The 22,580-nt window shown below is 46.9% G+C and overlaps 1 protein-coding gene across 2 annotated transcripts in view; it reads left to right on the top strand.

The window, feature by feature from the left end:
• The first annotated feature begins 21,946 nt into the window (after positions 1 to 21,946).
• The window catches only part of foxj1b (forkhead box J1b), a 39,484-nt gene continuing 38,850 nt past the window's right edge, over positions 21,947 to 22,580 (top strand). Inside the window, exon 1 of one of the 2 annotated variants that reach the window (XM_072480786.1) lies at positions 21,947 to 22,214. The gene's annotated coding sequence lies outside the window, so the exon portion shown is untranslated. Of the gene's footprint in view, positions 22,326 to 22,580 lie in introns of both variants that reach the window. The other variant, XM_072480787.1, reaches the window with a different exon arrangement.

Below are 22,580 nucleotides of genomic sequence, written 5' to 3'. Positions count from 1 at the left end.
AGGGTCTGCACTTGCACAGTTGCGCGAGAAGCGCGCAGAACGGGAAGGTCCGTTTGCGCATGCGCGGCGTACGAAAATAGCCATCAGTAAAGGAACAGCGATCTGCGCATGCGCAATCGCTTCCCACGTGCTACGTCACGCGCATCATGACGTCAGAGGCCGCGGACCACGCCCATTTAAAGGGGAAACGTCCCAAATCAAAGAAAAAATCTTTTAAAGCCGTAAAACAACCTTCCTTCACCTGGAATGACACCACAATGCCTCAAATTGAACCAGGAAATGAAATTAACCTCCGACGAACCCTGCAACAAGCAGTTACCTACGCCCAAACCGATGATTCTGACCTTGAATACTTCGATACCGACCTTTACATTTTCTCTGGACCTCGCGAGCCCAATGCCAGCTCCGACGCAAACAGTGATGATATGGTCCTAGAAGACAACGACACAGACGAACCTTTCACCTTGGGAGACTACCCCAGTACCAAATCCGAACCGCAACTAGACGTGTTGCACATTAGCGACCCCCGTATTGAATCCGAAGCAGACGCGGATTCGTTCTTCGGATTTGAGGATCTTCAGCCCAGCAGATATGACATCCCACATGAGTGCAGGATGATGCTGCAGCCTGAAACCAAGAGACAGAGAGCGGTACAAGCCCACAGAGAGCGGCCTACTGCCACACAGAGCGTGGTCCACGCACCGCTCAGGGTTCCCGACTCTACGAAAGAAAACACGCAAGACTCCACACCGCAGTCCTTGCATGAACAAGAAGTGACTCCAGTGTCACAAGCCTCCACAGCGAGTTTGTGGACAGACTCCACGATAGAAGAAACGCAAGCCTACACACCGCAGTCCTTGCATGAACAAGAAGTGACTCAAGTGTCACAAACCTCCGCAGCGAGCTCGTGGACAGCCTCCACGATAGAAGCAACGCAAGACTCCGATGCGCAGTCCTTGCAGGAACAAGACCATGAGGGTCGAGCAAACTCCTCTGACCAACTAGCGGCAGACGATGCAATTCTGCCATGCTCAAGTAAACAGCAAGAAGACTATGACAGTCTACCACGCTCCAAGGCACAGCAGGACGACCATGACGGTCTATCATGCTACAGTGAAGAACAAAGCGACGATGACAGTCCAATCCCAAATGCAGGACAACAGCTAGACAATGACAGTCCACCCACATTGTTTGCACTATCAGATGAAGACTCTGACAATTTACCCAACCCAAGTGAACAACAAGCAGCTACTGAGACTCTACCCACGGTATGTGAGACAAGTGATGACAGCATCCCACTTCCCATGCAAGATGTGCAAAGTGACAGACCTCAGCTAGTGTGTACAGAGGCACTCGACGATCACTGTGAGACCACTGGTGACTCCGGTGACACCACGATACTTCCACCCCCATTCACTCGAACCTCTCCACAAGTCAATGCATTCCTGCATGTTCCGACTCCAGACGTGCAGCTTCAAGAAATCTCAGCTGACTCCAGTGAACCTGCTAAGACTCCGGACGGGGAGCATCAACAAACCAACACTGACTCAGTTAAAACAGACCAGACTCCAGATGGGGAGCAACCAAACGCCGACTCTGATTCACGTAAGCCGGACTTTACTCCAGACAGGGAGTGCCGCAACCTCAGTGATGGCACGCTCAGCATGACAGCAGATGCCACAGCGACAGGAGATGGATCACTTAACAATTACACTGGGTCAGTAATAACAAGCAGCGGCTACAGTCCAAAAGGAATACACCAATATCCACACATTTTTTCCACACCAGCAGTGCAGCCAATGACAGCTCATGCTGGACAAACCCAGTATTCAAGCCTACAGCAGCCAGCAGTCTATGCAGCATATTCTCAAATAGGCCAGCACTACGGATTATCCATTAATGGAATCCAGACCGAAGAAGGACTACCGCAAGCGCAATCTGCACTACAGACTGGATGCCTTAGTTACAGGCCAGGATTTGCTGCACCCCAGCCTGTCCAGATGCCATATTCCGAACAGATACAAGGTTCTAGTTTCACACCATCACCAGGTATTTATGCGAGCAGCAATTCTGTTTCCAATTCGACAAGCTTCAACGGTTCTCGGCAGGATCACCCTTCCAGCACAGCACGTGGCCAGAACCAGTATGTACAGTCTAATCCAACTTCACCATATGGCACATCCATGACCTCGAATGATATTGTTGATGGTACCTCTTCAACGTCAACACCTTATCAGCTTCAAGATGCCATCTGACAGCATCATCACAAACATCGAAAAAAGAAAGGGACTCCAAATCAGACAGCGAAGTGATTTGACCACTTCTTGGTTCCTGTGGCACAGGGACGTTGATGGCGTTCATAACCAAGAGAGACATTTTACCATGATGATTGATGGTTTTTGGACTCACACGAATGATTTGGACTTCTTGTTTAATCACTGTTCCCAGGACTTGTATATATCTTATCTTATCAACCTGTTCTTTGTTCAATTTTCTTAAAGTGTACAGAAAATATGAACATATAAAAAAGGGGCGATGTGGTGATGTGCATCAATGTAAATACATGTAGGCGAGCTAGACACTAGAGGGAGCACCAGAAACATCACACACACACACTCAAACAATAGATCAGTTAGATAGGATGTGACCAATGGACATTCACGATACACAATGAGGTGTCACGACCACAGGGGGGCATTACACCAACCCATATATAAAAGACACCACACACATGATCTGCCTCTTTCCAGTGAAGACAGTCTCTGAGTACAGACACAGGGGTGATTCAATATTGCACCCACCACGTGGATTGCAGCAGCTCGTTAGTCAGTCTGGGTAGCTATAGTAGGATTAGCAGTAGTGTCGAACCCGAGTAATAGAAGTGTAAATAGTTTAATAAACGTGTTGAAGTTATCTCCACTTCTGAACCTTCCTTTGTCAAGTGCACCGACAACATAACAAATCACCCACCTTTTCTCAAGCTCCCCTGCTGAGCCCCTTAACTCAAACTTTATCTTCTCTAACCGCAGGAAGTCGTACAGGTCACCCACCTGTGCTGCTACCCGTGGTGGCGATGCTGACCGCCACTCCAGCAAAATTCGCCGCCGTGCAATCAGAGAGGCGAAGGCCACGAAATCGGCCTTCCTCCACTCCATGAGCTCCGGCTTCTCTGAAACCCCAAATATCGCCACCAAAGAGTCTGGGTTTCCTCCTCCTCCACTATCCTGGCTAAGACCACGAACACTCCCGCCAAGAATCCTCCCAATTTTTCACAACCCCAAAACATATGCGCGTGATTTGCTGGCCCCCTCCCACACGTCTCACACTCATCTGCTACCCCCTGAAAGAACCCACTAATTCTCGCCTCAGTCATATGCACCCTGTGCACCACCTTAAACTGTATCAGGCTCACCCTTGCACAAAAGGAGGTCCCGTTTACCCTTCGCAATGCCTCACTCCATACTCCCCAATTGATCACTCCTCCCAACTCCGCTTCCCATTTCTCCCTGACCTTTACCACCCGTTCACCTCCCTGCTCCCCCAATGTATCAGATATATACAAGTCCTGGGAACAGTGATTAAACAATAAGTCCAAATCATGTATCCCCAATTTTTCCCTCCCCTTCCACATCCGGAAGCAAAAGTCGCTCCAGCAGGTTGTATCCCGGCAACTTGGAGAACTCCCTCCAGACCTTTCGTGCAAAGTCCCTAACCTGCAGATACCTGAACTCTCTACCCCTCAGCAGCTCTACCCTCTCCCTTATTTCCTCCAGACTGGTGATCCCTTCCTCCAAATACAAATCCCTCACCTTGACCAGCCTCACTTCCCTCCACCTATATACACTATCCATCCCCCCCGGCTCAAACCCATGATTCTCGCACAGCGGCGTTAACACCAAAATCCCTTCCATCCTAAAATGCCTCCTCAACTAATTCCCTATCTTCACCATGGACTGCACCACTGGGCTCCCTGAATACCCACTCGGAGCCATTGGCAATGCTGCTGTCACCATAGCCCTCAAACTAGACCCCTTACAAGATTCCTCCTCCATCCTAACCACCCTACCCTTTTTCCTTCCCACCACCTCCGCACCTTGTCCACATTTTCTGCCCAATAATAATGAAGCACGTTTGGCAACGCCAACCCCACCTGCTGCCTCTGCCTCTGTAGCAGGGTCCTCCCACCCTTGCACCATCCCCGCCCATACAAAGGTCTTTGGTATAAAGATCGGGAGAGCCTGAAAGATAAACAAACACCTCGGCAGAATATTCATTTTCACCACTTGGACCCTCTCTGCCAATGTTAAGTGCAGTGTATCCCACCTCCTAAGATCCTCCCTGGCCTCCTCCACCTTTCCGCGTAAGGAGTCCCGTCCATTCCCTCGTTACCTGAATCCCCAAATACCTAAACCTGTTCCTCGCTACCGTAAATGGCATCTCCCCTAAATTAGCCCGCTGTGCCAGCTCATTCACCGGGAACACCTCGCTTTTCCCTCCATTCAGCTTGTACCCCAAGAACCCTCCAAACCTCCTGAACAGGCCCATAATCCTTTGCATAATTTCCAACAGATCCGAAACATACAGCAAGAGATCATCGGCATAGAGCGACACCAGATGCTCCCTCTGTCCCCTCATAATCCCCCGGCACTCCGCCGACCCCCTGAGAGCCATCGGCAACAGCTCTATGGCCAGCACAAACAGCAATGGCGACATTGGGCACCCTGCCTCGTACCCCTGTATAAGTCAAAGCTTCGTGATCTCATATCATTCGTCCTCACCCTCGCCCTTGGTGCCACATACAGCAACCGCACCCATGCCACAAATCTTAGCCCAAACCTTCCCAAAACTTCGAACAAGTACCGCCACTCCACCCGATCAAATGCCTTCTCCGCGTCCATGGACACCACTACCACCGGTACAAGAGCCCCCGATGGATTCATCACCACATTCAACAGCTATCTTATATTACTCGCGAGCTGCCTGTCCTTTATGAAGCCTGTTTGATCTTCTGCAACCATCCCCGAGCCACAATCCTCTATCCTCCCCGCCAACTTAGCCAATACTTTCACATCCGTGTTCAATGGAGATATGGGTCTATACGACCCACATTCCACCAGATTCTTCCCTTTTTGGGGAATTAGTGTGATTACTGCCTGCATCACCGTCTCCGACAACTCTCCCTTCTCCAGCGCTTCATTAAACGCCCCTAACTGATGTGGTGCCAGGCCCGTCGCAAATTCCTTATAGAATTCCGCCGGGTACCCATCCGGCCCTGGGGCCTTCCCCGACCTCATACCCCTGATACTATCCAGCACCTACCTCAGCCCCAGGGGCTCCTCCAACGCTTGCCTCTTTGCTTCCTCCACTTGGGGAAATTTCAGCTCATTCAGAAACTGCCCCATGACCCACTCCTCTCCCCCGGATCTGCCTCATAAAGTTGCTGGTAATACTCTCTAAATGCCTCATTTATCTTCCCTGGCTCCGACACCACATCCCCAGCCCCAGTCCGTAACTTCAATATTTCCCTGGACACAGCCTGCTTCCGCAGCTGGTGCGCCAGCATGCGGCTCGCCTTCTCCCCACACTCATATTGCACCCCTCTTGCCCTACGCAGTTGCCCTACCACACTCCCCATTGTCAGCCTGTTAAACTGCCCCTGCAACTTTTTCCTCCTCGCCAATCCCCCCACAGTGGGCACCCTCGAATATTCCCTGTCTTCCTCCACTATCTTGCTCACTAGACGGTCATGTTCCGCCCTCCTTATCCGCACGAACTGTAAACAAAATAATTTCTCCCGGACTACTGCCTTCAGTGCTTCCCAAAAAATGCCTGCCGACACCTCCCCATTCTGATTCAACTCCACATAATCCTTAATCGCCGACCGCACCTTATCACAAAAACCTCCACCCGCCAACAACCCCAAGTCAAACCTACATGCCGGCCTCTGCTCTCGTCCCGTACTGAACCGAATATCCAGCCAGTGGGGTGCATGGTCCGAGATAACTATCCCCGCATACTCTGCCCTCTCCACCCCAACCAAAATCTCCCGACTCACTACAAAGTAATCAATCCTCGAATACACCTTATGGACATGTGAAAAGAAGGAATACTTCCTTCCCCCTGGGTTCTGAAAATGCCATGGGTCCACCATACCCATCCTCTCCATAAACCCCCCCAGCTCCCTTGCCATTCGTACCCTACCCATCGACCTGGGGCTCGACCTATCCATCCTCGGCTCCAGGACACAGTTAAAATCTCCTCCCATGATCAACTGGTACGTGGCCAAATCCGGGATCGCTGCCAGCAACTCCCTCATAAAACCAACATCATCTCAATTTGGGGCGTACACATTTACGAACACTACCGGTGCCCCTTCCAATACCCCACTCACAATCACATATCTCCCACCTCCTTGGCACTCACAAATCCCATTTTTTTGCTCATTAAAATCGCCACTCCCCTCTATTTCAAATCAAGCCCTGAGTGAAAAACCTGCCCGACCCATCCCTTCCTTAACCTAACCTGGTCCTTCACATGGAGGTGTGTCTCCTGCAGAAAGGCATACCCCCGGCCTTCAAGCTCCTGAGGTGCGCGAATACCCGTGACCTTTTAACCGGTCCAATCAGTCCCCTGACGTTCCATGTTACCAACCTTCAATCCCGTCATCTTCCCCACTTAACTCCCGCCCCCTTAATTCCACCCTATACCTAGCCAATCCCAGATGGCCCCTTTCTCCGCCCCTTACCATGTTATCTCTCGCCCCCCTGCCACGTCGCAGCAACCTCCCCCTCCCCCCGGCCACCCTTCTCGGCCTTCTCCCCCACCACCTCACTTCCGTTCACCAGTATAACCTGCTAGCGTGGCCGACCCTGCCCAAAGGCACCTCCCAATGATCCCCCCCCCCCCCCCTCCCAACTCCTCAGCTCAAGGAAGAAGGCTCCCTGCTGACCTTACCCTCCCCCACCCAAACAATGACTTCTCCCGAACTCCAGGCAGCCTTCTCCAAAAGCAAACAAATGTTAAACACAAACAGTCCCATAAAACAGGAGGGGGGGATGGGAACATCCATCCCCACATAAACTTTTCACCCCTACAACTCCTTACAATCTCAACGTTGAACAGCAACCCCCCCCCTAAAATAAAAAGGTGAAAATTCCCAATCACTACGCCCACTTCAAATATGCTCCCGCCCATTACATAGTGCCAGCACCCCGGTTCCCAAGCATTGTCCACTCAGTTCTCCCCCAGTTTATGCTCCTTAATGAAGTCTTTGGCCGCTTCTGTCGTCTCAAAATAATACTCCCGGCCTCCGAAAGTCACCCATAACTTCGCCGGGTAGAGCACCCCAAACCTGATATGCCGCCGGTAAAGCACCGCCTTGGCCTTGTTGAAACCTGCCCGCCGCTTTGCCAACTCTGCTCCGATGCCCTGATAAATTCAGACGTTATTCCCCTCCCAGTCGCAGCTACGCTTCTCCCTGGCTCACCCCGGAATTTTCTCTTTCTCCACAAATTTGTGGAGTCTCACGATCACTGCTCGCGGCGGCTCCCCAGCTCTAAGCTTCTGCCTCAGGGACCTATACGCCCGGTCCACTTCAGGCGCCTTAACTAGCACCCCTTCTGCCACCAGCCCCGCCAGCATCTTCCAGACTTACCTCGTGGCATTCACACCTTCCACTCCTTCAGGCAGGCCCACTATTCGCAAGTTCTGTCTTCTCGAGGTATTCTCCTGCTCCTCCACCTTTGCTCTCAACATTTTACAGAAGTCTCCTAGGAGCTCCACCTCCGCCTCCTGAGCCAACACACGATCACTGTGGTCCGAGATCACTCCTTTAATCTCCCGAATCTGTGACCCCTGCACCTCCAAACATCTCTCCACCCGTTCCAGAGAACTCTTCAGGGGTGCCACAGCTTCTGCAATGGCCTTTGCTTGATCCTCATGCATTTCGTTCCTCTGTTTGTGGAATTCCTCCTTGACGAAAGCCATCAGCTCCTGTATCTGGGGCCTTCCAGCTTGCCCTTCCCCTGCCTGCATGCTGAAAGAGGCTGTTGCTGCAGCACAAGATTGTTTCAACTTTTCAGCCAAATCTCTCACTGTTTTCTGCCGGGTCTGATGACCAGCAGACATACCACTCCTGGGGTAAACTGCTCCTCTAACATTCATCAACGCCTTTTCATCAAAGCTCCACCCAGTTCTGTGTAAAACGAACTCTTTTCAGTGACTTTAAGCGGTAGCAGCCCTGTATGTGACCGTTCATTCCATGGTCACAACCGGAAGTGTCAGTCACCTCCCTTTCACAACTACTGTTCTGTTGGGCCATGTTAGGTGTTTGGATGTCTTTATGTTAATTAGATTTAGATTTATTGTCGAGTGTGCCTAGATACAGTGAAAAGTATTGTTCTGCGTAAAATCGAGTCAGATCGTTCCATACATTAAAATCATAGGACATACGATAAATACACAATGTAAATACATAGACATTGGGTGAAGCATACGAAGTGCAATGCTACAACAGTAGCGAAGCTGCATGGACAGATCAGTTCAGTCCACACGAGGGTCATTCAGGAGTCTGGTAACAGCGGGGAAGAAGCTGTTTGTGGATCTGTTAGTGCATGTTCTCAGATTTTTGTATCTTCTGCCTGATGGAAGAGGTTGGAAGAGAGAATGACCCGGGTGGGTAGTTTTCCCCTAAAGGTGGAAAGATGTGGTTGTAGTAATGTCACTGGACTAGTAGTCCAAAAGCCCAGGCTAATGATTCGGAAACATAGATTCAAATCCCACTACGGGCAGGTGGTGACATTAAAATTCCATTAATAAATAAATCTGGAATTGAAAACTAGTGTCAATAATGAAGACTGTGAAACTATCAGGCATTTTTAAAAAAATCATTCAAGGGATATACGTTCCGCTAACTAGGACAGCATTTATTGTCCATCCCTAATTTCCCTTGAGAAGGTGGTGGTGAGCTGCCTTCTTGAACTGCTGCAGTCCATGTGGTGTAAGTGCTAAAAGCAAATTACTGCGGATGCTGGAATCTGAACAAAAACAGAAAAACCTGGACAATCTCAGCAGGTCTGACAGCATCTGTGGAGAGAGAAGGGAGCTAACGTTTTGAGTCTGGATCACTTTTGTCAAAGTGCTTTGACAAAGAGTCATCCAGACTTGAAATGTTAGCTCCCTTTTCTCTCCACAGACACTGTCACACACACTGCTGTTACGGAGGGAGCTCCAAAATTTTGGCATAACTACAGTGAAGGAACGACCATATATTTCCAAATTAGGATGGTGAGTGACTTGAAGGGGAACTTCCAGGTGGTCGTGTTCCCATGTATATGCTGCCCTTGTCCTTCAAGATTGTAGTGGTTGTGGATTTGGAAATTGTTGTCAAAGAAGCCTTGGTGAGTTCCTGCAGTGCATGTTGTAGATTGGCACACACTGCTGCTACTATGTGTTGATAGTGGAGGAAGCAAATGTTTATGGAAGGGAAGCCAATTTAGCAGGGCTGCTTTGTGCTGAATGGTGTCAAGCTTCTTGACTGTTGTTGAAGCTGTACTCATCCAGGCAAGTGGAGATGATTCCATCACACTCCTGACTTGTGCCTTGTAGATGATGGATAAGCTTTGAGGAGTGGAGATGAGTTACTCACTGCAGGATTCCTAGCCTTTGACTTGCTCTTGTGACCACAGTATTTATATGGCTAGTCCAGTTGAGTTTATCGGATATTGTACATTTTGAAGCCTCCGGCGGGGCTGGGGGCATGAGCTGGTTTCTGAACGGGCTGAAGTACCCGAGGGTGGATGAGGCAAGGGTTTAAGGACTGGGGGCCCCAATTGGAATGGGGGAGGTGATGGATTGTGTGGGGTTGATGTAATCGGGGAAGATCCCGGGCCCAGAAGGGATCCCAGTGGAGATTTACAAGAGGTTTCGGTTGGAGCTGGGGCCCCTGTTGTACAACGAGTCGGTGGCGAGGGGCAAGCTTCCTCCCACGCTGTCTCCGGTTTCTGTCTCGCTCATTTTAAAGAAAGACCAAGTGCTGGAACAGTGTGGGTTGTACCGCCCAATATCGTTAAATATTGATGCAAAGCTATTGGCGAAGGTGCTGGTTGTGTGGATAGAGAACAGTGTGCTTGGTGTGATAGAGGAGGGTCAGGTGGTGTTTGTGAAGGGGTGGCAGCTATCGCCAATGTTCTGATGCTATTCAATGTGGTAATAATGCCCTCCATGGGCCGGGAGGTGGAGGTGATTGTGTAATGGACATGGAGAAGGTGTTTGACCATGTGGACTGGGCATACTTCTTCGAGGTGCTGGGGCGGTTCTGGTTCGGGCAGGGATTGACTAGGTGAGATTGTTGTATAGGGCTCCTAAGGCGAGTGTATGGATCAACAATATCCATTCGGAGTATTTTGGATTGTACCGGGGGACGAGTGGGGTGCCTGCCCTCCCCTTCGTTCTTTGCCTTAGCGATTGAACCATTGGCAATGGTACTTAGGATTTTGAGGGGGTAGTGGAACATTGAGGCCGGGGAGGGGCAGGAGCACCGAGTCTCTTTATATGTTGATGACCTCTTGTTATATTTGTGAAGCCGGTTGGAAGTTTCAACAGGATTATGGGGATTTTGCGGGAGTTCAGTCTTTTTTCGGGGATAGGCTCAACATGGGGAAATGTGAGGTATTCCCAATCAATGACCGGGGGCAGGGTCAGAGTTTAAGGAGGTTGCCATTTCGGTTGGTAAGGGGTGAGCTTCCTGAATGTTGTGATACATGTGGCACAGAGCGGGACCCAACAAAGTTGGTGGAGGGAATGAAGGAGGACTTTAGGAGATGGGATGTTGTTGGCTGGAAGGGTCCAGACGGTGAAGATGAGGTTGTTGCTGAAATTTTTGTTTGTGTTTCAGAATCTCCGATTTTCATGCCCAAGACTTCTTAATAGGGTGAATAAGATGATACTGAGGTTTGTGTGGGCGGGTAAGCTTCCCGGACTAGGAGGGTGTTTCTGGATAGGGATAGGCGGGCAGGGAGCTGGTGATACCGAATCTGCAGAATTATTATTGGGCGGTGAACATAGCTGGTTCAGAAGTGGGGGCAGTTGCCACCTCCAGCGCTACAGGACAAGCTTCTGTCCAAGGAGGAGATAGGCGAGGGCAATGTGTCAGATGTATATGGGGAGCAGATGGAAAGGGAGGGTGCCCCGGTGGAGGAGGTCCAGCGCAAATGGGAGGAGGAGTTGAGAGGGATGATGCAGGCTGGGGCGTGGAGTGAGGCTCTGCGGAGGATAAACTACGTCCTCGTCTTGGGCAAGACTGACAAACAGTTTAAATTGGTGCATAGGCCTCGTATGACAGAATAGAGGATGAACCATTTTTTTTTCAGGGGTAGAGGAAAGGTGTGGGCAGTGAGCAGGGGAACTGGCAAACCACATCCACATGTTTTTGGTGTGCCTGAGGTTGGAGGGGTTCTGGTAGGAGTTTGCCAACTTAATGTTGAAGATGTCAGCAGCACGGTTTTGGAAAGTGGCACCATCGGAACAGATGTGATGGAGGCAAAGGAACTGCGAGAGTGGGATGGGGTCCTTACAGGATGTGGGGTGTGAAGAGCTGTAGTCGAGGTAGCTGTGGGAGTCAGTGGGTTTGTAATAGTTTTTAGAGGACAGTCTATCCCCAGAAATTGAAATAGAAAGGTCAAGGAAGGGAAGTGTCGGAGATGGACCATGTGATGGTGATAGAGAGGTGGAAATTGGAAGCAAAATTGATACATGTTTCCAGGTCCAGAAGGGAACAAAACGCGGGACCGAAGCAGTCGCTGATATATTGGTAAAAGAGTTGTGGGATGGGGCCAGAGTAGGACTGGAACAGGGAAGGTTCCACATACCCCATAAAGAGACAGGGCAAAATTAGGGCCGCTACGGATACCCATACCACACCTTTGGTTTGGAAGAAATGAGGCAAGTTAAAAGAGAAATTGTTCAGTGAGAGGACAAGTTCAGCCAGATGGAGGAGAGTGATGTGGATGGGGATTGTTCGGCCTCTGTTCAAGGAAGAATGAAGTGCCTTCAAACCATCTTGGTAGGGAATGGAGTGATTGGACATCCATGGTGACGAGGAGGCGGTTAGAGCTGAGGAACTGGAAGTTGTTGACCAGGAGGAACAGAGCTGAAGGTTCTGGGAGAACGAACAGCTACTTTAAAGCACAGAGAGAAAGTAATTACTGATGTCAGTAAAGTAAGTTTTCATAGTCCCAGATGATCATAGAGTGCTTTTCCCTGAGGGGGAGAGGTGATTTAACATGAGGATCACCAAACCTCAGGCAAGGGGCAAGATTGAATAACCTCAGCTGGTACAGGAATTGAACCCGGGCTGTCAGTTTCACTCTGCATCATGATCCAGCTGTACAGCCAACTGAGCTAAACCATCCCCCGAATTACTGAAACACTATGTTGAATTCAAGATCAGAGTTGTTCATTTTTAAATAGAAAGGCATGAATGGAATTGAATATAATTTGCAGATTAGAAGAAATGAAGAATGGTGAAGATCAGGCAACCTCAGAGCAGAATTTTGAAGTTAGCTACACGATCGGGAAAGATAACACACTCTTATTATACCAGGCCCAGAAGTGAAACCAATTTGCTTATAGGCACTCAGGAAGGTTCCACATCCTTTATTTCCAAAGATAAATAAACAGATTGACTAAATGCTAAGAGAAGGAGTCATTTCACCTGTAAAAGAGCCAATGAGCCGGTGATCAGGGATGGTGCTGATTCCAAAGCCAAGCGATTCCATAAGACTATGTGTTGATCTCGCACCGCTCAATAGGTTGGTGAAAAGAGAAGTCTATTCAATGATATCAGTAGATGATAGTTAAGCTAAATTAAGGCAGAGCTCAATATTCTCCAAATTAGACGTGAACAATGGATTCTGACAAATATCACTAGAAGAGGAGTCCAACCTTCTCATGATGTTCACAACACCATCTGGATGATTCCGTTCTGACAGGTAACCCTTGGAAAAACATCATCCTTAGTAATCTACCAAAAAACAATGTCATATCTTTTACAGGGCTCACATGGAGCTGTTTGCCACATGGATAATGAGTTGATACATGGGCCCACTCATGTAGAATGTGACATGCGAGTGAGATCAATGCTGAAAAGACTACAAGAGGCGGGATTGGCACTCAACAGGAAGTGTGAATTTTCACTTGATTCTTGGCCACACAGTGCGTGCATCAAGAATTAGGGTTGTTCCATTGAGAGCCAGAGTCATAAGAGAATTTCCAGCCCCTAGGAAGATCATGAATTTACAAAGATTCATGGGATTGCTGATTAGCAAAATCTCTAAAAGACTTAGCAGAAACAGAAGAAATAATTGCGGCTTGTAGGAAAGATGCGGGGTAATTTTAATCTGCATATAGACTGGACAAATCACATTAGCAAAGGTAGAAGATGAGTTTGGAGTTTCCAGGCCTGTTTCTTTGAACAGCAGATGCTACAGCTAACCAGATAGCAGGCCATTCTAGACCTGGTAATGTACAATGAGACACGATTAATTAAGGGCAGCCCGGTAGCACAAGTGGATAGCACTATGACTTCACAGCGCCAGGGTCCCAGGTTCGATTCCCTGCTGTGCAGAGTCTGCACGTTCTCCCCGTGTCTACGTGGGTTTCCTCTGGGTGCTAAGGTTTCCTCCCACAGTCCAAAGACGTGCAGGTTAGGTGGATTGGCCATGATAAATTGCCCTTAGTGACCAAAAAGGTTAGGAGGGGTTATTGGGTTACAGGGATAGGGTGGAAGTGAGGGTTTAAGTGGGTCGGTGCAGACTCGATGGGCCGAATGGCTTCCTTCTGCATTCTCTGTTCTATGTATGCCTATGTAATAACTTCATAGTGAAGGTGGCTGTGATCCTAATATGATTGAATTACACAGCCAGTTTGAAGGTGAGAAGACTGGGCCTAGGGCTACTGTTATAAACTTAAATAAAGGCAATTAGAAAGGTATGAAGACTGAGCTGGCAAAGCAAACTTGGAAATTAGGTTAAAAGCAAATTATTGCGATTGCTGGAAAGGAATCTGAAACAAAAACAGAAAATACTGGACAGTCTCAGAAGGTCTGACAGTATCTGTGGAGAGAAGAAGGGAGCTAACGTTTTGAGTCTGGATGAGTCTTTGTCAAAGCTTTGGCTCACCATCTTCTCCAGGGCAATTCAGATGAGCAATAGATGTTGGCCTAACCAGCGACGCCCGCATCCTGTAAAAGAATAAAGAGAAATAATGTAAATTAGCGCAGGCAAGAAAAATGTATTGTATATGCACAACAACTGTTTATAAATATGAGAAAAGCCAATACAAAGATTTTTTTTTTAAAAGAATAAAGAGAATTGCAAACTTTTTCCAGTTCTGATATAAACATTTGAAACTTGAAACATGTTTTCTGGTTCACTTTCCACAGATGCTGAATATTACCAATATTTTCTGTTCTTATGTAACCCATAGCAATGATTGCGATACACATCTCATGTTTGAGTGAATTTTTGACCAATAATAATCATATGACCATGTTGTTCATTTCAACAATTTACTGGATAGTTGCAGTGTATTCTCTGATATGATTTGCCTGCTAACCATGCAACCAGTAATTCCCTGGTGGTTACAAGTGGACTATTATAATTGGGTGACACGCAATGATTTGGTACCTACTGACCTATGGTGTCGGGTATCAGACTTGTGGAAGTGCAGGTCATTGGAGTGACTGTGGAGTCCTTGACTGGATTCCTATGTTCCGTTTACGTTGTTCTGATATAAATGTGACATGAGTAAGTTTAACAACTGTACATTTGTAACTTTGGTCAATGGTCAATTCAGATTGATCAATGATCGGTCTTACAATGATCAATTCTTTCAGCCAATTTCTGGAAAATCATTCATCCGGGTGCTCCGGTTTCCCCTCCCACTAGTCCCGAAAAACATGCTGTTAGATAATTTGGACATTCTGAATTCTCCCTCAGTGTACCCGAACAGGTGCCGGAATGTGGTGACATGGGGCCTTTCACAGTAACTTCATTGCAGTGTAAGCCCACTCGTGTCAATAAAGATGATGATTATTATTATTAATTGGTCTCAATAGTCCAAGTTTGATAGGAACTGGGGAATGTGAATTGGGAGCGGCTATTTGAGGGCAAATCCACATCTGACATGTGGGAGGCTTTTAAAAGGCAGTTGATTGAAGAGCAGGACAGGCATGTCCCCATAAAAATGAAGATTGAAATGGCAAGTTTCGGGAACCAAGGATGATGGAAATTGCAAGCGAAGGAAAAAGGAAAATAAAACGACAGGTCTAGGCATCTAAAAACTGACAAAGCTCTTGAGGAGTACAAGAAAGTAGGAAGGAACTTAAACATGGAATTAGGAAGGCTAAAAGGGGCCATGAAATGTCTTTAGCAAACATGGTCAAGGAGAATCCCAAGGTTTTTTATGCATATATTAGGAGCAAGAGGGTAAAAAGAGAAAGAGTAGGCACACTTAAGGACAATAGAGGGAAGTTATGCGTTGAACCACAAGAAATGGGTGAAATCCTTCATGAATACTTTGTATCAGTATTCACCAGGGAGAAGGATGTTGAAGTCAGGGAAATGTGTGTGAACGCTCTTGAGAACGTCAATATATCAAAGGATGAAGTGTTGAGTATCCTAAATTGCATTAAGGTAGACAAGTCCCCAGTTGGGATCTACCCCAAGTTACTGAGGGAGGCAAGGGGAGAAATAGCAGAGGTCTTAACAGATATCTTCACATCCTCTTTGACCACAGGTGAGGTTCCAGAGAACTGGAGAATAGCCGATGTTGTTCCCTTGTTTAAGAAAAGAATCAAGGATAATCCATCAAATTATAGGCCGGTGAGCCCGACATCAGTGGTGGGGAAGCTTTTGGAAAAGATACTGAGGGACAGGATATATGCATATTTGGAGGAAAATGGACTAGTTAGTGACAGGCTGCATTGTTTTGTACAGAGAAGGTCATGTCTCACCAACTTGATTGAGTTTTTTGAAGGGGTGACAAAGGAAATTGATGATGGAAGGGCTATTGATGTGGTTTATATGGACTTTAGTAAGGCTTTGACAGGGTCCCACATGGAAGACTGGTACAGAAACTAAAAACACATGGAATTCAGGGTGGGCTGGCTAGATGGACACAGATTGGCTTGGTTATAGAAGACAGAGAGTAGCTGTGGGAGAGGATTTTTCAAAATAGGGATCTGTAGCTAGTGGTGTTCTGCAGGAATCAGTGCTGGGACCTCTTGTTTTTTGTAGTATATATATAAATAATCTGGAGGAAAATATGGGTGCTCTGATGAGTAAGTTGTGGAAGACATGAAGATTGGCGGAGTTGCTGATAGTGCCGAGGATTGTCAGAGGATACAAGAGGATATAGATAGATTGGAGACTTGGGCACAGAAATGACAGATGGCGTTTAATCCGGACAAAATGTGAGGTGATGCATTTTGGAGAATCAAATCTGGCTATGAATTACACTGTAAATGGCAGAACCCTTAGGAACATTAGCATACAGAGGGATCTGGGCGTGCAGGTCCACAGTTCTCTAAAAGTGGCAACACAGGTGGCCAAGGAGATTAAGAAGGCATATGGCATGCTTGCTTTCATCAGCCGGGGCACTGAGTACAAGAGTTGGGAAATCATATTGCAGTTATATAAAACTTTGGCGAGGCTGCATTTGGAGTATTGCATGCAGTTCTGGTCACCATATTATCAGAAGTTCGTGGAAGCTTTGGAGAGGGTGCAAAGAAGGTTCACCAGGATGCTGCCTGGTCTTGAGGGTGTTGGCTATGAGGTGAGGTTGAATAAACCAGGATTGTTTTCACTGGAAAGACGGAGGCTGAGAGGAGAACTGATAGAGGTCTTCAAAATTGACAGGCATAGACAGGGTGGATAGGCGGAGACTTTTTCCAAGGGTTAAAGTGTCAATTACAAGGGCGCACAGGTTCAAGGTGAGAGGGGAAAAGTTGAAGGGAGATGTGCAGGCTAAGTGTTTCATGCAGAGAGTGGTGGGTAGAAGCAGGTACATTAGCAACATTTAAGAGGCATCTGGATGGGTACGTGAATAGGGAGGAAATAGAGGGATATAGAAACATAGAATTTACAGTGCCGAAGGAGGCCATTTGGCCCATTGAGTCTGCACCAGCTCTTGGAAAGAGCACCCTACTTAATCCCACACCTCCACCTTATCCCCATAACCCAGTAACCCCACTTAACCTTTTTGGACACTAAGGGCAATTTATCATGGCCAATCCACCTAACCTGCACATCTTTGGACTGTAGGAGGAAACCGGAGCAAAGCCACCCAGTCATGAGGAGAACGTGCAGACTCCGCACAGGCATTGACCCAAGCCAGGAATCGAACCTGGGACCCTGGAGCTTTGAAGCAGCTGTGCTAACCACTGTGCTACCGTGCTGCCCCGAGTTAAGGGCAGAAGATTTTTATTAGTTGTGGGCATCACGAAAGGGAGGGTCGAAGGGCCTGTCCCTGTGCTGTACTTTTCTTTTTACTTTGCTGACTCCCCAACGAGGCAGGCTCATGACTACAACATCGTTAAAATTTAAGTTAAAATTTTTATTTTTGAACTTCAACTTATTTGGCTTGAAACTAAATAGAGAGGTGTTGCTGAAACCTTTTGTCTGATTGATGAACAATGCTTTGGCGGTGATGCAAGTGGTATGTTCGATTAACAGGATTCTACTGTCAATCCAGAAATACATTCTGCCCACCACATAATTGAACGTGTATTTCAGTCCCGGTGTGGTGCCAGGTAGACTGTATGTTCCAATGATTGGCTGATTGAATCGAACAGCATATTCCTCCAGTTGTACATAATAGGCCCAGAACGTACTGAAACAGTCCGGCTTCTAAAACCCGAAACAAAATGTCTCCCATTCGATGCGATTCCTTGATTGGGCAGCACTTGCTGAACAATGTTGAGTGCGCTAATAGGTACCATAATAACCAACTTAGATAATCAGTCCAGTTTCTAATGTGGCTCATTTACATTTGCTGGAAGGGCAGGCATTCATAGACATGATCACTGCAAACAAGAGGAATGTGTTCAAGTCTTGCACCTTTTTGGAATTATTTGGAACCATGGATAGCCTATTATTCCACATTGGCCGAGGCATTGTCATGGAGATAGCAACCAAAGTCAACTTGTCACCCAATTAGCACCCACTTTCCACTGTAGTATAAATTATTCTGATTGTTTGAAATTTGGCACTCTTGCATTTGTCCTGATTGCAGGATGAAAAGCTTTCACAACAGGTTTATTTTTCCAGCAATATTCGAGTTCTGTACTATCAATCAACTATTTAGAATTCGTTAGAATCCTTTTGATGTACATAAATTGGTCAGTTTTGGGTCTGGATGTGCTTTGATTCTGTGTTTGTTCAGAATAAGGCTTCTCTTGCAAACCACATAATCAATAATACCATGGAACTAATGCAGAGCCATAACCAACCAATGTGATATACCATGCTCAGCCAGGATAACGTAGGGAGACGTATGTAAATGCAAAATTTTGACTGACGTTATAAATTATTTTGCCAAAGCTGCAAATTAAAGCTCTTTGCCCAAATTAGTTCCTCCTTATTCCGATCGAAAGTGAATGGGAAGTGTTTGTTGGCCTGTGGGAAATCAGGTGTCTCCTGTCCAGTCCCTGGCTCTCGGTTAGGTGTGGAACAGGCTGTACCAGGGCATCCCGTGTTAGGAGAGGGAGCAGTGCCTGGGATAGGGGATGCCTAAATTTCCTCATTCCCCTCCTCCTGCCCCAATGAAAAGAAAACTTAACCTGTTTGCTTCTCTTCACACTCTAGTCCCCCACAGTGGTGGCTTCCTTCCTCACAGGCCTGAGTTAAATTGCAGATTTGCAAAAGGTGTCAACCAGTCTTGGGAAAATGGCTTAGCTGCCCGTCCAATCGCACACATACAAGTCCTGCTGGGCAAGATCCAGGGGGCTGGAGGATTATTAATTACCTGGAAAATTTTAACTGTCCAGCCACCAGGATTTCATCAGCTGGGTAGGGTTAAATATCACTGTGCTAATTGTCATTTCACTTCCCTCACCTAGGGGTACACAAAGCAGACTTTCGCCTGTTCCCAGATCAGTGTTTTTTTTTTAACACCAGGACAGGTCATTAGCCCATCACCAGAGGCTCATAGCGTGAGGGGTGCCACTCCACGTCAAGTGTGGCGGACCAGGAATCTCTCCTCTTACCAGCTGCCATGTTGGAAGGGTTTGCAGGTTGATGCCTTGTTGGCCATGTTCTTTGGCTATCAAGTCCTGGGGTGGGACACAAAACTGGAGCTTCTGGCTCAGAGGCAGGAATGCTACTCACTGTGCACCACAAGAACTCATTCCCACTATCCCCCACCCCCACTTCTCCCTAATTGCTAAATACTAAATAATAAGTGTTCGGATGCTGAACATTACATTTTGTTTCCAGAAGGTGGCAGCCCAGACAGCCCATGTGTTACTCTGCAGTTGCTTTTCCTGCAAACAGGAAACCTTTCAAACGGCAACAAAAATGAGGATTTCAGCATCCACCCATCCATGTTATTTTAGATAATTTGTTTAAAATAAAATCTTTTTGAAATGTAACATGCTGGTTACTCTGGCATAAACTTTGAAAATGGTAAATAAAAAAAAAATGCTTTGACACACCACACTTTTCCTGAAGTCATTGCTGCAAACGCTTTTTCATTTGTTTTCGTGTGACTTAGTCGAGACCGAATCGACACGTGGCTTTTTTCTCCCAAAATAAAGAATAGAAAAAACATTTTAATGGACCCCACTGACCCTTGAACTTATCGCTTTTGTTCCAATAAGATCTGCATCTGCTTTAGCAGCTGATCATTTTGATGGTCCCTCAGCAAACTTAATTGTAAAGAGAAAGAAAACTGAGCCACTGCCATATTGTAATGTTTTGTCTCAAATATTGTGCAGATTTGTGGAAAGGAGACTTCGATCGTAAAAGCTAGACTGACATCGAGAATGTGTCGATAAACATGAAAAGCTGGCATGCACAGCATGTCTTACCAAAGCAACTTTGATGAAAGATCTACACACAAAATGTTAATCAGTCTTTTCTATTTACAACCTCTGACCAAGCTGTTGTGTAATTCCAACATTAGAGTCTCGAGTATTTTAAGTTTATTTTTCTTTTTGTCGCATTCTGCAAGTATTTGGGGAAAGTTTATTTAAAATTAAAAAAGCATTCTCCTTCATTAATTTCACTGCTATATTTGAGTAGAGCTAGCTGTCTATTTTGTTAACAGGCTCCCATACGTTGTGTGTTATTCCTGAAGTGTGTCTGATATCTGCCAAATGCATGTGTCTGTTCTTTTCTATTAGAACTTGAGACCATCCCAAACACATCCCATTTTATATGTCACAATTTATAATAATAAACAAATAAAATCCCATTTTATATTTGGAACATCTCCCATTCGTAACCACACTCCATGAAGCCTGAACATTAGGGCAGCATGGTAGCACACGTGGCTAGCACTGTGGCTTCACAGCGCCAGAGTCCCAGGTTTGATTCCCCGCTGGGTCACTGTCTGTGTGGAGTCTGCACGTTCTCCCTGTGTCTGCGTGGGTTTCCTCAGGGTGCTCCGGTTTCCTCCCACAGTCCAAAGATGTGCAGGTTAGGTGGATTGGCCATGCAAAATTGCCCTTTGTGTCCAAAAAGGTTAGGAGCGGTTATGGGGGTAAGGGCTTAAGTGGGTCGGCACAGCCTCGATGGGTTGAATGACCTCCTTCAGGGGCAGGTTTAGCACAGGGCTAAATCGCTGGCTTTGAAAGCAGACCAAGGCAAGCCAGCAGCATGGTTCAATTCCCGTACCAGCCTCCCCGAACAGGCGCCGGAATGTGGCGACTAGGGGATTTTCACAGTAACTTTATTAGAAGCCTACTTGTGACAATAAGCGATTTTCATTTCATTTCATTTCTGCACTGTATGTTCTATGTTCTTATCCTTTGACAAACATCAGTGAGCAATGCCAAGGGAGATAATTCATAATGGATTAGATCAACCTGATGTAACTACCCAGTTGTGCCTCAGTTAGTAACATACTTGTCTCTGAGCTACTCAGTGCTGGGTTCCAGCACCAATCCAGAACTGGAGCACAACAATCAACATTATCGCTTCCAGTGGTGGAGTTACACCAACGGTGCTATTAGGGAGAGAGTTCCAGAATTCTGACCCAACAACAGTGAAGGGACACTGATATATTTCCAAGTCAGGATGGTGAGTGACCTGGCGGGGAACTTCCAGGTGGTGGTGTTCCCATGAATGTGTCCTGGATGGTGTTGAGCTTCTTTTAAAAAAATATATATATTTATTAAAGGTTTTAACACAATTTTTCTCCCTTACAAACAATAACCACCCCCCGCCCCCGCCCCCCCGTAACAAAAAAAACGAGAAATCGCGCGGAGCAAGATATATACATGGCAAAATAGTATATTTATATAGCTTTGTACACTGGCTCTTGAGTGATGTTGGAGCTGCACTCATCCAGGCAAGTGGAGAGTATTTCATTACAATCCTGACCTGTGCCTTGTTGATGGTGGACAGGCTTTGGGGAGTAAGGAAGTTCCACAGGATTCCCAGCCTCTGACCTGCTCTTGCAGCCACAGTATTAATATGGCTAGTCCAGTTCAGTTTCTGGTCAATGGTAATCCCCAGGATGTTGATCGTGGGCAGTTCATTTGAGGGATTGTCCCTGGGCGAGGGATGGCAGATCGAGTTGTCTGGCTGGCTGGAAGTGTGCAGTTTGGCGACGCTCCCTCACTTTGCTGCTCTGCCTCGCGTCATTGGGAGCAGTGAAAGGTGAAACCTGGAAACGGGCGACCAATCAGCTGACCGGGATCTGTTTAAAGGCTTTTATAAAGTGAGTGAGCAGCCGTGTGAAAGGAGAGGTGACACTAACAACGACCCTGCAAAACTGTGCAGATGTGACACCCATTTGATCAAACCATATAGGTGGACTGAAGGGGGCTGCAAACCAGGAGGCTTTTGATGCCAACTCTAACCCCTCCCCAGGCAATAAGGAGCATTTTTATCACAATTGAAAGAAACAAATTTAAGAGCATTTACTCCGAAGACCTTTTTCCTGGGGAGTTTGTGTTTTTACTCGAGGATTTCAGAGCACAGTAGTGCCAGGTGAGGATCTGAACACTTGTTCCAAAGGCAACAGGTTCTCGGCAAGAAAGAATAACTGAGTCCAGACTGCAAACTCCAGCCGGCTTGGGGAGACAGTGTGTCTCGGGCATTGTGAGTGATTGAGCAAATATTAAGGGAAAGCTTTACAAAGATCAGTGTTTGATGCTGTTGAAGGAATGAAATGTTAATTATTTTGATACAATCCCCACTAGTTCCCCCCCTCCGCCCCGCTGCAGTTCGAGACGGGGTGTAATTTTCGGCTACTTTTTAATCCTATAGAAAATATTCGATGCATTTGAAATTTGGATGAAGAATGAAATTCCAGTCCATTGCCTCGCAATTAGCGAATTTACTGCAAAGTTTAGC

The sequence above is a fragment of the Scyliorhinus torazame genome, chromosome 17, assembly GCF_047496885.1.
Source record: "Scyliorhinus torazame isolate Kashiwa2021f chromosome 17, sScyTor2.1, whole genome shotgun sequence".
NCBI classification, from domain to species: Eukaryota; Metazoa; Chordata; class Chondrichthyes; order Carcharhiniformes; family Scyliorhinidae; genus Scyliorhinus; species Scyliorhinus torazame.
The sequence above is the reverse complement of the archived record's forward strand: the minus strand, read 5'-3'. Positions and strand labels throughout refer to the sequence as shown.